General features: G+C 45.1%; 1 long non-coding RNA gene across 1 annotated transcript in view; it reads right to left on the reverse strand.

The window, feature by feature from the left end:
• Nucleotides 1-5,371: 5,371 nt before the first annotated feature.
• Nucleotides 5,372-17,538, reverse strand: part of LOC146808662 (uncharacterized) — a 32,937-nt gene continuing 20,770 nt past the window's right edge. Inside the window, exon 3 of the long non-coding RNA XR_014965480.1 lies at nucleotides 5,372-6,447. This is a non-coding gene — a long non-coding RNA (uncharacterized LOC146808662). The remainder of the gene's footprint in view (nucleotides 6,448-17,538) is intronic.

Below are 17,538 nucleotides of genomic sequence, written 5' to 3' on the forward strand. Positions count from 1 at the left end.
ATCTTTTGTCATATTCACCTATTCTGGCTAATTGTCGTTTTCTAAGTCAGAACTGGTCCTCAGAAAATTCATCAGAGTTCTAAAGTCTCCGTCCTCTTCCGTCAGCATAAGGATCTCTGATCATCGATTCTCCGTCAAAGCTCGGCACAAAGTGGTCTCTAGCGAAGAGCAGCAGCATAGAGTGTGTGCCCTTCCCTCTCTAGACTCCTAATATTTATACTAAAATTTACATATAACAGTAACATTTTCTCAATTCCCAGGCAAATGATTGGCTAAATTCCAATACATCTCAATACATTAGGAAACATTTTCAAATTTTTCTCATGTGGAAGAAGTGTCACAGTAGATGTATGGGAAAGACCACTCCCAGGTCAAAAATGTATCAGTTTGTTGGAAATAGGTTGACTTCGGTGGTTCACTTTTCCCATTGGCAACAATTGCTTCACGTTCAGGGACATTGGCACCTCGCCCAGGGTAGTCTTCATGGGCCTGGTCTGTCGGGTCATGGAAAGGACAAGAACGAAGTCAGTGCAGGCGCCTTTCTCCATTGTTCAAATGATGAAGTCATGTACTTTAGTTAGGTTTCAGTCGGCGGCCATCTTTTGGTAGGCCAGAATAGTCAACTTTAAGCAAAGAAACACAAAATCGTAATTAATACATAGAAACGATTAAAACAATGTTATTCCCTTGCTAATACCCTTATGTGTATGCATTTATCTAGCCATACGCAACATTCAAAGCCGTTAATGCTGGTTTATTTAAGCGCAAATCACATTAACACTGCTCAAGCAACACTTATCGTTTTAATATGCATACAACTTAGTTCACTTATTAACTTTAGCCAAGCAAATGCATTCCCACGTGTATTCTCTTGGTTAATAAGGTTGATTTAGTACCTTCACATCAATCAATTAGTTATTAGAATTAATTATTAATCATTTTAATATTAACTTATATAAATGGATTGGGTATAGAAAACATTTTACCCGCTCCATCACCAGCACCTCCCATCTGCACTCGCAGGAAGCTGGCTTCGCTCACTACAAATTATTTAGCATTCAACCAAAAATAACGTCAAAATTTGCCTTCCTAAAAGACGCAGGGTCAGCCGTCTTCTCGAGTAACACAAAAATCAAGGGACTACCTATCCCTTTGAGCCCCACAGTGACCATTTGCAAGGGCAGCTCAGGCGGCAACCTTGAGATCGGCAAGCCACAAATCAGCAAAGCCATAGACATAAGTAAGTTTGATGCACTGGAACCATCACAGGGGGGAGGCGACCCTAGTACAACTACGCTGAGCAGTCTAGGGGTTCCACCTCCAGTCTTGGCTGCTGTTGGGAGTACTCATATTACGACTGCATTAACACACCTAGAGATAATGAGTGACTCTGCAGCCAATTCTGCAGCCTTCCCCCACCTCAGTCCAGACTTTACGCCCAAGCACATTGACTCACCAACAAAGACAGGCATAAAGGGCAGCCCAAGTGATACAACGGAAGGGGGAGCGGCCACTTCCGCTATTACACCATCTTCTTCACAAGAGTATCCACCACTTTGGGGGGACGGTGGAAGAGATCTTGCCCAGCATTTACATCATGGGCAGAGCTGGACTAGGCCTTTGCGATGCGATGAGGACGCTTGTGCCGTGGAGAGGGATCTCTCCTTTTTAGAATCAAAAGAATGGGAAAATATGCTCTCATCATATGGCAAAGATGCTCCCGACCAACCCAGGCCCTCACCGGCCCCTAATGAGAGGACGAAGGAGGATCCCATGCAGGAGACGGCATGAGCCACAGCTCTGGACATTTTACAAAGGTCAGCTGATGCCATGATGTACCAAGCCAACAAAATGGACATACAAATTAGCCTTTTGAACACACTGGCGGTGAATGTCGCCAATATAGACGATAAAATCACCAACCTAAATAACTTGATTAGACGGGCTCAAGCAGACGCCGACCTCCCGCCACAAAGATGCGACTGCTCACCAATAATTGAGAAACTGAGCACGCTTCCAGAGATGATGGCAAACTTGATGGTGGATCTAAAAGAAATCACAATTGCAAAGCCTCTCCTCCCAAGCATAAAAGAAGGCGCCACAGGCCCCGCCAACAAAGATATGGTGGCGGCAAACTTAAGGGTTAGGGGGGACAGAAGCAGGACCACGTGCTTATCCCCGGAAACATCAGCCACTGGCAAAACTATGAACAACTTACAAAAATCCTCTGCTGCGGGTAATGCAGAGCTCATTTCATCATCCCAATTAGATCAGGATATGGAAGATCCCTATGGCAAGGGGAAAAAACAAAGAAAAGGGAAAGGTCGCAATAAGATTTGCCGGTCTAAGCAAGATCTGAGTCTCTACCCACTATTCAATATCCATAGACGAGCAGCCTCAACCGGGCATAAAGATCAAATAAGACCAGACGAGGCAACCAAGGAAACAGAGATCGGAACAACTTCATCTGGCAAGGCCAAACAAAATCAGACTGGCTCCCCAACCCTTGAGAAGGAAAAGGATGCTGCCAGGGTTGACCCTGAGCATATGAGAAAAGGGGGGAAAATAGAGCCAACTATTAACATTCAATTGGATCATTTGGACCCCAAGTCTTCGCCAAGGGCAGAGGGCCATAGGAACAACAGGCCTATAGATCTGCCTGGTAGCACTAAAATACCAAATCAGGCCCAGGCCAGCCGATTGCATAAAGATTATCTGGGCAACTCTACTATACTTGTGCAGGGCAAGGGAGGCGAAGCGCCAACTAGCAGCGGTGCAAATCAAAAGAGTTAAAAAAGCCCTAGAATACTGAACACGTTGACCTCCACACTGATGCACAAAGTAACGAAGGAGGCAACCCTCGGACCCTCTGCAGGAATTGTCCCAATGGACTGTATGCCAGGGCCGGAGACACTATCCGAGCCTCCTGAGGTCCTCTCTCATGGAGCTACAACTTCCACGCTCTTCTATCCGGAGTATAAGTCCAAAGGAAGTTGCGACATATTAAAACGCGGAAACATCATGAAACTGATAGAAGCTATAGGCCTGTCAAACGCTGTAACATCACAAGACATCACCTCGAAAGAATTTATTGCACCAGGCCAGGGTCAAATAATTGAAACCACAAAGGTCTCCTGGCGATCGGTTGAGGCAATGAACAAAATCTTAGGGCACACGGAAACCTTCAAGCAGTGGGGTATTACTATACTCCCCGGCAGGGAACCAGGCTACCCACATGTTCTACAGGAAACCCGAGCCCTTGAGCGCCATAGAGCAGGACATTATCTACATTTTGTGTGCCACATTGACAATCTGTCTGCTTGTTGAGAGTATTGGACAGCGTTGTAATGGTGGCTTGTTTCACGGGTACACATACTCTGCAAATGCTTTGCATTATATGTCACTGTCAAACTTTAAATTGTAATTAGCCGCAGATATGGCCTGTCTAATGATGACAGTGGATATTGGCACATGCTTGTGAATATGTATGTGAACGTCTCTGAAATTGTGTCGATTTTAAGTGGCACTGAATCCAAAAACAGTCCTACTAAACTAGCCACAGTGTGTTGTTAATGTGTCCCCTGTCATGATTGCACAAGAAGGTGTGGCAACCACAGCAGCCACGTGGAAGCCAGCAGTGTCTCTGCTTCCCACGTGTCCTGTATCATGTTCTCTCAGGGCTGGGTACAGAAGAGCTTGAAATGTAACTATTGGCATTCACAGAGACAGTTTCCGTATTGGTTGTACTCGCTGTGCGAATACATAACAAGTGTACGACTATTTTGTCTCAAGGTGGCACAGCATCTTACTTGCGCTGTATGCTTTAAGTGATGCCAGTCAATGTTAGCGCTGTGACTGGAAACATTTTTGATTTTGGGCACAACTAATTGTGTGTTGCAATGACGTGTCCCCTTTCATCTCACCTAGGAGGCGACCTAATGTGCATCATCCCTTCGCCCTGCTGGCTGACAGGGAGGATAATGACGTAATACGCCGATTGTGTATGGACAGAACAGACCTACAAGACCTATGTGCAATGTTGGAGCCACACCTGCGTCCTCGCAGGACATATCCAACAGCACTCACATCAGCGGCGAAGGTGATGGCGTTCCTGCGTTTCTTGGCTACTGGGTCATTCCAGAACACGGTGGGCATTGCAGGGGGTATGTCACAACCAACCTTCAGCATGGTGCTACGGGATGTCCTGTTGGATATGATGCAACACAAGGACCAAATCATACATTTCCCCAGGAGGCAGGAATTGGGGAATGTAAAGTCTGATTTTTATGCACGTGGACGCATACCTAATGTTGTTGGTGCAATAGACTGCACTCATGTTGGCCTGATTACAACACAGGCACGGAAGCACATATACAGGAATAGGAAACATTTCCATTCCATCAATGTGCAGGTAGTGTGCCAGGCCGATATAATCATCTCACACGTCTGTGCCAAGTTTCCAGGATCAGCCCACGATTCCTACATCATGCGCAATAGCATTGTGCCCCAGCTGATAGCCAATCTGCTTCCGGAGCGGGCATGGATTGTGGGTGAGTACGCAGAGTCAAGTCGTGTGCTGTGTGTGTGCTATGCTGTCCTTGGCCACAGTTTTGACACTCAATCTGCATGTGTATTTCACACTTAGGTGACTCTACATATCTCAACAGCCCTAGGTTGCTGAGCCCACTAAACAATTCCAGGACACCAGCTGAAGTCTGCTACAACAATGCCCATGGGAGGACACATCGGGTGGTGGAGCGAACATTTGGACTCCTGAAATTGTGTTTTCGTTGCCTGGACAAGACTGGAGGGGCTCTGCAATACTCATCAAAAATGGTGTCAGATAGTAGTAGCATGCTGCATGCTACACAACCTGGCCTTGTGGAAAGGAATCCCCTTGATCCTGGATGATGATGAACAGCTGCAGCCCCCACCTGCAAACCCACAAATGTCGAGTGACGAGGATAGTGGAGAGGAGGATAGTGGAGAGGAGGAAGGTGTCGACCTGTGTCAGCAGCTCATCAACAACTACTTCAATTGAAGGTGAGTGACAATGTACAACGGGGCCGTTGTCTGCTGATGTTGTACTTGTTGAAAAGGTCTATGTGAGCTTTGTGACTGCAGCCTGTTGTTGAGTCAGTGCTGGTTGCAGATGCGTTGGGAACAGGGTAGTTTGGCACAGCTACTTGATGTCTATGTTGGTACTGTTGCTACTTGTAGGCCACCACCTAGTAGCGACTAGTGTTCTGTTGTGTTTTCCTAGGTCCCTTCAGCCTCTACTTGTCTGCAGAGAATCCCTGCTCCTGTGACATTGTAATCATGGGTAACACTGCACACACTGTGATAAACATGGAGCAGAGACAACTACGTTGGTGCATGATTAGTGTTTATTTACAATGGGTATCTGTGAGAGAGAAGTGGATATTTACATAAATGTGAATGGTGAATCAATGATTTGGCAGGGATGATAGATGAGACAATCGAGTAAGTACCACATTGATTTGGTGACACGGTCCAACGGACGGATGCCATTTCCATGGCAGTGTGGTTAAGGACAGTATACAAAATCAATGGCAGGGTGAAGAGGGGTGCCATCATGGCTGGCTCCTTGACTGGCACTTGGCAGGTGCTTTGTCACGGGATACTCTCAAGGATTTCTTCAGACGGCCCCTTGATCTTTTGGCAGGGGGGGACACAGGTGCAGGCTTATAGGAGTCTGAGGAGTCCGCCTTCTCCGTGACTGCAGGGGAGGATGTGGAACTATCATCCTGCGGGCCACCGGAGGGAGGTGGAGGGGTTGGTTGTGCCGCAGGCCTGTCCCTCAGTACCGCCACTAGCTGGCCAATGCGGTCCACGATTTGGCCCATGCGGTCCACGATTTGGCCCATGCGGTCCACAAGTTGGCCCATGCGGTTGTCTATGGACCTCAGCATCTGTTGTTGCTCATGGGCATCTTGCTGAGCCTGGCCCATTTGTCCCTGGGCCCGTTCATAGGCCCCATCGCCTCTGGTGATGTTTGCCAGGGCTTCTGACCCAGTATCCTGTTGGCTTTGAGTGACGCTTGGCCTCCCAACTGGCCTGCTGTCACGGACCTGTTGCCTCACCACTGTTGGCACCCGCCTACTCTCCCTGACATCCACAGTTGTTGGGGTGGGCTGGCTATCCTCTGGGGCAGGGCGAGTGTTGCAGGCAGCAGTGGTAGTGGTGGTGGTGGTGATGGTGGCGGTGGCACAGGTCGTTCCAGCAGGGGTCAGCGTTGATGTTGTTGCCGGGGGGAGAGGGCAGTGGGGGCCTGGGACAGATTGCGCCCTGGCACACCAGATGGGTCGGCTTGGTCCTCCACATCCTCAGTATCCTGGGAGTCTGCATCAGAGTGTCCATGTTCCGGAGGAGGAGACTGGCTCTGCAGGTTGCGGTTGTCGTCCTCTGCAGTCAGTTGTTGATCACCTGTGGGATAGAGGGTAGATGGTCATTGACTTACGCCCCTCAAGCTTGCTGTGTTTGATGTCTCTTATTTACATGTTATGCTACACACAGTTAAGTATTCCACAGATTGTATGTCTGCACAGTGATGTGCTTCATGACATGATGTGCAGTTACATTCATTATTTTCCATGGTGTGACATGTAATTGGATACCATGCCCCACATGTAGGATTTCTTATTACGATGAAAGGTTGTCATCTGACAACTGGCGTAAATACAACTTGATGTGAATTATCTTTGCTGATTACTCTGCCTGGCAGCCATTACATGTGCGCATGAACTAGCCCTTGTCATGTCATGCATACCTTGCTCATGTCCTGTGCTTGGATTTCTTTGTACAACAGACCATGCTTGTTTGTTTTTCCTATGGTCCTTCATGCACAGCACCCATGGAAGTTACTGATGACATTCGGGGCAGTGCATGTATTATCCCGGATTTGATTACAGATACTTTTTGGTGAGTCACAGTGTGGAAATATGGATTTTTCTGATCAGTTATGTCCCCTACCTTGGACCCCAACGGTTTCATGTATGAATCACAAGTACATGTATGTTCCCTCCAGTTCCAGTTATGAAGACGCAAACACATGTGCGTCCACCGTCGACATGTCCTCTTTCAGATCCGCCATGAATAGGCTGGATATTCCATTCCCAAGTATGAAAGGCCACCGGCTTTATATGGTTCACTTATGCCATTTTACAGTCCAGGCAAGTAGGCCCTGATTCTGTCATCAAGCTTTTTTTGCTTTCTGCCTCTGAAGCTCCAGTCTGAGCCTGCATCTGTGACCATGAACTTTGTCTCATTCTCTGCGCGGCTCACGATGCCTGACATCAGCCTGTTGCCTGCCAAAAACTGTATTTCACCTTCGAAATTATCTGCTCCGTTCCCTGCCCTATGCATTCCTGTCTAGTAGTTTAAGTAAACATTCTTCCAGCTACCGAGCAAAGGCCCGGCTTCTCTGTCTTTATGCAAGTAATTCATAGCCCTATTATTATGGAAGACTTCTGCCCTCGCATCTAGTGTAGACACTTAGACGCTTGTACACGCACTAACAGTCAGTATAGTCAGTATAGAATAAGATTCTACTCTAAGAGACCTCTCTTTTGGATAACATAGTTCTTTAAACATAGGATGTTAGATATGATTTGGGATTAGGTTGACTTGACCCTCCAGACATCTGTCGCCACATGTAGAGCTAAATGTCAAGTCCCCTTCACCCCCTAGTTGCACGTCAATCACACGTCATGCTGCTGTGCGCGCATTCCTGCCAAGTATTTCTGCTGACATTGCGAAATTCCTTCATGGAACCACCCCATTATGACGTCACACCTGATGACGTTCTTTAGTTACACCCAGTTACGCCTACTTTTGCTATGCATGTATCTTTTATCTTCACTGTCAATTGTTACGCCTCCTGCATTTGTTTCACTGTAATGCCTATTGTATAAAAGTGTTTACTTATCGATAAAGTACGTACTTCACTTCCTGAACCTCCGTGGTGATGGAACTTGGAGTCACCGATTCGAATCGTCCATTGGAATAAAGCCCATTCCGAACCTCTAATACCACGGATTCTGCCTCTTATTTTACTGAGCTATTTTTATTATGTTTCCGTATCAAATTAAGTCCCGGTAATTAAATTATTTACCACATGAATGGCGCCCGAACAGGGACACTTTCTCATCTCACGCGCCGGCGGTGCGTTGCAGGCCCGGTCTCCTGCCACAGCTGGACGGACAACAACGCGTACCAGCAGGATTTCCTGTATCTCCCTCCGGTCAAGCGGGGGCGACTGAGGCTGCGATCAACACCCAGACGAGGCGGTGAGAAGTGCGAAGTATCCCGACCAGAGCCTAGCTGAGAGAGCAAGATCCGAGGTATACAGAGGCCCACCAAGTTCCGAAGTTCCGAAGTTCCGAAGTTTCCGATGTTCCGAAGTTTCCGAAGTTGTCGAGTCGAGTCCAGTCCGGTCCAGTCCAGTTCAGTTCCGTTCCGAGGCCTTCCGTTCCGAGCTACCCGGTGAGTACCATTACTGGGGAGGCGTTCTGACGTGCACATAAACTGTGCCGGTCAAGACGGGTTTGGGTACACAAATCCGGTCTGCACTGTTTTAGCAGTGTATCTGTACTGTTTAGCAGTATATCTAGTATATCAAGTATATAAAGTCCGAATATTTCAGTTAATGCTGAGTATTATGTTTAGTGATTAAGTTTCCTTAGATCGTCATCATCATTGTTGCTCATTTATATGTTAAATGTTAAATGTGTTAATAACGTCCTGCATATTGTGGTATGAATGACTGTTCATTATTGTGTTTATTGTATTAAGTTTGTTCAAAATCCAGTATCAGATCAGTTCTCAATATGCCGCTCTTTTCGAAATTAAGACAGATCACAACTAGAAAAGGGGTACTCGAAGAAGCTGTTCCTATTCCTCCTAGGGACACTCCAGGGTACTTCATGTATCATAAACACGGCTTAGACGCTATATTATTTCTTAATTTATGGGTAGACTACACCAAGGAATTACCAGAAAGTCAGAGGTGGCCCGCAGCGGGGACCTGGGATGCAGAGTGCATCATGAAAGTAGAGGAAGAGTTATGGAAAAGGAAAGCCAGACAGTCACAGAAAGACGCCGTTGAGTTATGGCGCAAAGAATCTCATAGACGTACAGAAAAAGCACTCCGACAGGAGGAGAAAAATAAGGAGAATTCAAATAAAGTCCGAGAAAATCTATTAATTGAAGAAGGTACAAGAGTGAAATCAGAACAAGTAGACAGACAAAGAAATGCCCTTATGAATGGTATGTATCCCCTTCTGGCCGAAGGATTACCTAAGGCTACTCCGGAGATACCAAAAGACTTGCCACCCCCATTATTTCCAATAAAAGTGCATCCTAAGGGGCATCCTAGAACCGCAGAAGATGTTTTTCTCTCCTCATATTTAGATGACGCAGCTCCCGAGTATGCTAACACCGCCCCCCATAGACCGTCTGCCGCGGAAGTTCAACGCCAAGATCCTGTATCTGTATCTCTACAACAACAGATCCTGACACAAGTTCCGGCAAGCACATCTGTTTCCACATCTGTTCCTACAGCTACTTCTACAGCTGTGTCCACACCTATAGTTGCTGTATCACGTTCAACGAATCCTTTCACGCCCGATACCCCAGACGGGGCTACCGGAGGTGCTATTAACACTTTTTCTACGCCACCCAGAATAAATAAACTTACTTTTCAAGAATCAGCGCATCCACGTATCCCCAAACTCATAAATTCCCGCACGCTTAAGGAACTTCTTGTAGATTGTAGATATGACCCTGTGCCCGGCAAAGAGGACGAAATGATCCTGGCATCATTACGTATCAGACGAGCTGCGGTGTATTTAGGGAAGTTACCAGGAATGACTATGCATCTAGATAATATATACCATTTTGTCCAAACAGGGCGAGATTCTGAATGTATTAACAGAGCTATGGAATACCAGAAGGTGGAGATACAGGGGGAATTGTTACGTTTCCTCATAAATTGTGTGATCAGAAATCAAGACCGACCGGGGGTAGATCCGGAAACAATGGAAACTCTTACCAGATGGAGCCAGAATATATCAGAAGGGAGACATGATAGGCAAAAATGTATAATAGCCATGTGTCGAAAGATCCGTAAAGAAATAGAACGCCTACACGAAGAGAGATTAGCGGTAGACCAGTTTGAACAAAACGAGGAGGAGGAAGGATCAGGACTGCCCACAGGACAGTCAGAAACCATAGCCTATGTAGGTAGAGGAAGATCCTGTAATAGTATTAGATGTTCTACTGACCCGACACGTCCGATATGTCCAGATAATAACAGGAATTTCCAAACACCTATAATAAATATAAGGTCACCCGAGCATTCGTTCCAAGCCGCTGACAAATTACTCCGAGAACGAAGGGGTTACCATTTACTCGATTCTATGGATGAACAAGAATTAGCCAGGTCAGCCGTTCATTGGGTTGACAGTCCCGGAAAATATGGTGATGATACAGTAGCACACACATTTCTGAATCTCACCCCAGATGAACAGCGTTTAGCTGGGATTTATATGATTCAACAACTTCTTATACTATATAAAAGCCAACATTCAGATCCTGGTCCCTTACCTGATATATTGACTGAACTACTCACGAATAGATGGAGAGGTTCAGGTACTAAGTTAATTAGAGAAATACTAGAATCAAGAAAGCAGTACATTCTTTCTGTATGCCCAGAACATGTCTCACTGCCCATTAAGGAAAGAACGACGTATTACATGGACAGACAGAATCCCTTACGAGAAGTACACCCAATAAAGGGCGAGGACAATCAGTTTAAACGTGTATTTGTATATACACCCATATCAAAAATAGAATTGTTAGAAATGAAGAAAGTGGTACCCAGTCATGACAAAGACCCAGCGGGTTTTCACCGTGAAATTAAAGACATGTTACTCATGGGAGAGTATACCTATCCCGACATTATGACCATATTAAAGGTATTAATGCCTGCTGGCATTTATGAAAAACTTAAGGAAAAAGAGTGGGAGGTGGGAGACCAAAAGATAGACTGGACAGCATTAGAAAACGAAGAAAAAGCTCGAGGTCCAGGTTCAGGGCTTGGGGATAAAACTAAAGCGCTACCAGGTTTATTAGTACAGGTATTGCCACGTTTATTAACTACGAAAAAGGAAGACTGGGGTGCAATCTCAGCCTGTAAACAAAAGCAAGATGAAGACACTAGTGATTTCTATGCCCGATTTGAAAAATGTTTTGGTATAAATAGTGGCATAAAGGCAAGTAGCGAATCGTATCCACATCTGTTTGTGACAAAATTAGTTGAAAATTCCTTGCCCCAAGTGAAGAATAGAGTATTAAAATTCGAGAGTACCTGGCAAGGTAACACCCCATCACAAATGTTACAAATGTTACAGTATCATCACAATAGAATTAGAGAGGAACAAGAACATGAACAAAGACGCATGAAAGACACAAAAATGAAAATGCTAGTCTCCCAGACAGTTCCAGCTGAAGGTCATAAAAAGGGTACGACACAGTCCAGTGATTCAGCAGGACCTGTAAAAGGGACATGCAACTATTGTAAACAACCAGGTCATTACATACACGATTGCCCAGTCCTGAAGCGTAATATTGCCACAGGTAAAACACAGGAAAGACCACGGCCACCTAGACAGGATCAGAATGAACAAGGAGCCCCGCAGCATGCACAATCCATGCCAGCTCCACAACAGTCTATACAGTTTGTGCCAGCTGCACCAGCGCTGCCGGTTGCTGCCACACAAACCACGACACGACAGCTGTACCAGACCGCACAGTACGACTATCCTGACTATCAACGATACGCATGAAGCAGCCTAGAGAGGGAAGTTGACTTACCCCTTATCGAGGTCCCTGTAGACCAAGAAGGACCTTATGTACATAGTGAATTATTAGGCCAAGATAGAAAATTTTTACTTGATACAGGGGCAAGTCGAACAACTATAAAACGTAGTGAAGTTCCAGGGGCACCCCTCTCAGGCTTACAGAATATTTCCCTTGGTTTTTCAGGAAAACCTATTGTTAATGAAGTATCACAGCCTCTTCCACTTACGATAGGACCTTTGACCAGAACTACAGATTTATTGCTTACCAAATCATGTCCAGAAAACTTGTTTGGTATAAAAACACTGAAAGCTCTAGGAGCTATAATATGTTGTTCTCCGGAAGGAGTAAGATTGTTTTTACGTGATTTCAAAGGTCACTATGTGTCTCGAGACATGGATTCCCGACTGCAGACTTTACCTACACATTTATGGGCACAAGGCCCTACTGATGTTGGTTGCATGAATATTACACCATATCGAGTTACGCTAAAGGCAGGAGTGGTACTACCACGAATGCGACAATACAAGTTACCACCAGATGCTGTAGTGGCTTTACTACAAATCATTGACGAGCTCATTGCCCAAGGAGTGGTTGTGGAAACAGACTCCAATGTATGTAATTCCCCGATAATTCCGATTCTTAAACGAACAGATCCAAAAGCCCCGCCAGTATATTGATTGGTTATTGATCTGCGCGAATTGAACAAATGCATTGTGCCACAATTCCCTGTGGTCCCAGATATCTCGTCATTACTGACAGCTATTGATTCCGAGGCAACATTCTTCACTGTAATTGATCTCAAGAATGCCTTCTTCAGCGTCCCTATAGATCCGGAAAGCCAATACTTGTTCGGATTTAGTTTAAATGGACGTAGTTTTAAATTCACACGCGCACCTCAAGGATTTACAGAAAGCCCCAGCATCTATAGCCAAGCACTGAAACGAGAACTCGACAGTATCCACATGCCAGTAAACACTGCACTGCTTCAGTATGTCGATGATCTGCTGATCACCGCTAGAAGCGAACCTGAATGTGAGAAAGCATCATTGACAGTTTTACAATTTTTAGCCGAAAAGGGGCACAAGGTGTCCCCTTCCAAGCTGCAATTCTGTGTCCAGCGAGTTGTTTATCTTGGACACTCGCTGTCCAAGGAGGGAAGGCAGCTTACACCCGACCGCATTCAGTTAATAGCTAATATGCCAATACCCAAGACACAGAAGGAGGTGCGGGCTTTCATAGGCCTCACTTCATATTGTAGGCAGTGGATCCCTCAGTATGCATTTCTAGCAAAACCACTCATTCAATTGACAACACAGGAGGCAGCCACATCGACTGTTCTCCCTTGGACTCAGGAACATGCACAAGCTTTTGAAAGCCTAAAGAAAGCCTTATGCCAAGCACCGGTTTTAGCAACACCATGTTACAGTAAACAGTTTACACTCTTTGTTACAGAACGCGAAGGTACTGCCTTGTCAGTACTCACACAGGAACAAGCAGGATCACACAAACCATGTGCTTATTTCTCTAGTACACTAGATCCCGTAGCTCAGGCTTTGCCTGCATGCCTAAAATCAGTGGCAGCAACAGCTTTAGCAATCAGACAAAGCGATGCCATAGTGTTAGGACATCCGTTGACGGTTCAAGTACCACATACAGTAGAGGTTCTTGTGAATCGAACGCAAACACAACACTTGACTATAGCACGACTCACTGGTTACGAATTAACATTGTTTCAGCCACATATAGAAATAAGACGTTGTAATACATTGAATCCTGCCACACTTTTACCTGTAAGCGGAACAGACCCACTAGCTCATAATTGTATTGAAGTTATTACAATCACGACGAAACCCAGACAAGACTTGACAGATGTCCCATTGTCAGACCCAGACCTGACGTTGTATGTAGATGGTTCATGTATGAGAACAAGTACAGGAGAGTTAGTGGCCGCTTACACAGTCACAACAGACACTGAAATCATTGAAACAAATTGCATAAATACCTTGTCAGCTCAAGCAGCAGAGCTCATCGCTCTGACACAAGCCTGTATTCAAGCCACATATAAAAAAGTCAACATATACACTGATTCACGTTATGCATTCGGAGTTGTACATGACTTCGGCGTGCTGTGGCGAGAGAGAGGTTATTTAACTTCTCACGGTGCCCACATTCAGCACGGACCCCTCATTCATGCCTTATTAGATGCAATACACCTACCCACTGCAATATCAATTATGAAATGTAAAGCTCATACGAAAGTTACTGATATCATTTCTCAAGGCAATGATCTAGCTGACAGAACAGCTAAACAGACTGCTCAAACTCAAACATCCGACATGACAAAGACAATAGTCCCGACGCCAACACATTGTATGGCGGTTAAAGATCCCGCTCTTGACGTAATTGACATACAGACACATGCTACACCAGACGAAATAGGGAAATGGACTGAATTAGGAGGGATCCAAACGGATCAAGGATGGATGACGAAGGAAAAATCTGTGTGGTTCCTCCCTGATTCAATGGTCCAAGTCATTATTAACACTGTACATAGTCCAGCGCATCTAGGAGAAAAAGCTATGCTAGACAGCATTCAACACATTTGGTTCAACAAACATTTACGAGCAGCAGCTAAACAAAAGGTCCGTACCTGTATGATCTGTTGTCAGTTTAACCCAGGAAAAAGCATTCCCGTAGAACAGGGTGGATTTCAGCCTCCTGATCACCCTTTTGAAGTCCTCCAGATGGATTATATCCAGATGGAACGATGTCGAGGATTCAAATATGTTCTCGTAGTTGTCTGTGCTCTTTCCCGTTGGACAGAGGCATACCCGGTTTCAGATTACACTGCCCCGACTACTGCCAAACAGTTGGTTCGAGAATTCTTCCCACGATACGGTTTACCACGTGTTGTCTACTCAGATAACGGCCAGCCGTTTTCATCCGAACTAATGAAACACGTTTCACTTTTGTTAGGCTATCAGTGGAAATTCCACTGTGTCCGACACCCCGAGGCAGCAGGTCTCGTGGAAAGACATAATCAGACCCTGAAAATTAGATTGTCTAAAATATGCAGGGAGAAAGGTGTCGACTGGGTAGTAGCGTTACCAGTTGCACTCTTTTACATGAGAATGGTAGCACACTCTCGAACAGGGCTATCCCCGTATGAGGTGATCTTTGGCAGACCACCAAATATGTGGGGGACGCCTATACCACGCAAAATAACTGATGTTGACTGTAATATGCTGACAGATTACTTGGCTTCCTTGATGTCTGCACTACAATCTTGTCGTTCACAGGTAGCTGCAGCTTTTCCCGACAACACTGAGGTGAAACCCCATGACGTAGTTCCGGGGGACCTGGTCTTAGTGAGGAACTTTGATCGGAAGTCTCAGCTGGATCCTAGGTGGAGGTCGCCTCAGCTCGTACTGCTCACCACAAGGACAGCCGTGAAGATCGAAGGCAGGAAAGGCTGGGTGCATTCAAGTCATATCAAGAAATTTCATGGACTACCATCGGATGTAAATACCACACCTCGTGTGTTTTCACCCATTGACTCAAAACTTCCTTTGGTTGAATCAAGTAATCACGAACAATACAGACTAAAGCTCAGGTCTAACCAGTCAGGCAATTTGATTGTTTAAGTCCTCTCCAAGGTGAAGCGGTTGAATTTGTCTCTGACATGTATCCCTTAGACCTGAATAGAGGAAAAACCCGAAAAATGTTGAAACGACATGCGTACTGTAAATCACTGCGTAGTCATTGCACAGTGACGTTATTAATTTTGTTTTTCTTAAGTCTTTTAATAATTACTGCAAGTATATTGTTGCACATATATTATCCTATTTCTAGACATGTTTATAATATTACTGCTGAACATTCTTTTAGTGAATTACCTCCGCATGAGTTGTCTTATAGATTTGCGCTGCGCAATAACACGTTTATTAGTATGTTACATCATTCCCATCAGGTTAACAATGCTACAAATTGTTGGATATGTGGCCGACTCCCTCCCTATCAGAATTATAAAGGAATTCTACCTCTCTTTCCATACCCGTTCACACACAACGGCTCCTGTGGAGCATGGTCTAGTTTAATTAATTCCCTAGATTCGAATTCTGCAGTTCATCAAGACAACGGGGTATGGGGAAATTTGAACTTAGTTTTACTTAAAGTCTGCTACCCTAAAAAGGAGGGACTTCCCAAAAGAACAGGAACTGATCTAGAAAATGAAGTGTATGGATTAGGTAATTTTACACTTAATCTTATGATTTTAAATGTCGAATCCGAAGTTACTCCAATTTTGCCCGCTATGTCAATATTCCCAGTAAAAGGTGAATTATGTGTAAGGAAAAATGGTTCCATACATATGGGCCATAGTAGATGCACTACTGTAATAGAATTTAGTGATCAAGGCAAGTCTACATTTAGAGCTTCCCGCCATTCCTATTTCATATGTGGTCAGACGGCATATGTACGTTTACCTCTAGATTGGGATGGTACCTGCTACATCGGATTCCTTTTGCCACCTGTTTTCCTAGCTCCTCCTGATTATCACAGAAATACTCATTTAGTACACAATAGAGAAAGGAGAGATCTCCCAATAGTCGATTACACTGAAACAGCATGGGAAAAATACATAGATTTCAATAAAGGTCTTTTTCCCTATATAGGTACCGTTACTAATAGTAAGCTGATACGTAGATTAACTAGAACCCTTGAAGCAGTAGTGAACGAAACTATTTCCGCCTTAGGCAATTTAACAGAAGAGCAGTCTGCTATGCGGATTGTTGTGCTTCAAAATCGTCTTGTCCTTGACGTCATCCTGGCCGATAGGGGCGGAGCTTGTAGGGTCATCGGATCAAGTTGTTGCATTTTCATACCAGAAAATTCGCCATCTGTGTATAAAGCCATAACTCGCCTTCATAAGATTGTAAGCCAGATACACCAGAATCCAGGCACCTGGACTTGGTCCGGTTGGTTTTGGAGTGTATTATCTACCTTTGGATGGAAGGTCCTATCCTTCCTAGGTATTGGCTTTCTCATACTATTCAGTTGCTGTCTATGTCTACAATGTGGACCAGCGATCTGTGGTCTGTGTGCCACATCGTGTATTCCACCACCAGGATTTCATTCATCCCAGAAGAAAAAAGAAGAACAAATGATGTTATATGAACAGATCAATGGATTGATGAAGATTGATATCTCTTAACGGGCAAGTAGGGGACAAGGAGGGAATGTGGAAATATGGATTTTTCTGATCAGTTATGTCCCCTATCTTGGACCCCAACGGTTTCATGTATGAATCACAAGTACATGTATGTTCCCTCCAGTTCCAGTTATGAAGACGCAAACACATGTGCGTCCACCGTCGACATGTCCTCTTTCAGATCCGCCATGAATAGGCTGGATATTCCATTCCCAAGTATGAAAGGCCACCGGCTTTATATGGTTCACTTATGCCATTTTACAGTCCAGGCAAGTAGGCCCTGATTCTGTCATCAAGCTTTTTTTGCTTTCTGCCTCTGAAGCTCCAGTCTGAGCCTGCATCTGTGACCATGAACTTTGTCTCATTCTCTGCGCGGCTCACGATGCCTGACATCAGCCTGTTGCCTGCCAAAAACTGTATTTCACCTTCGAAATTATCTGCTCCGT

This window comes from Triturus cristatus, chromosome 7, assembly GCF_964204655.1.
Source record: "Triturus cristatus chromosome 7, aTriCri1.1, whole genome shotgun sequence".
NCBI lineage: Eukaryota > Metazoa > Chordata > Amphibia > Caudata > Salamandridae > Triturus > Triturus cristatus.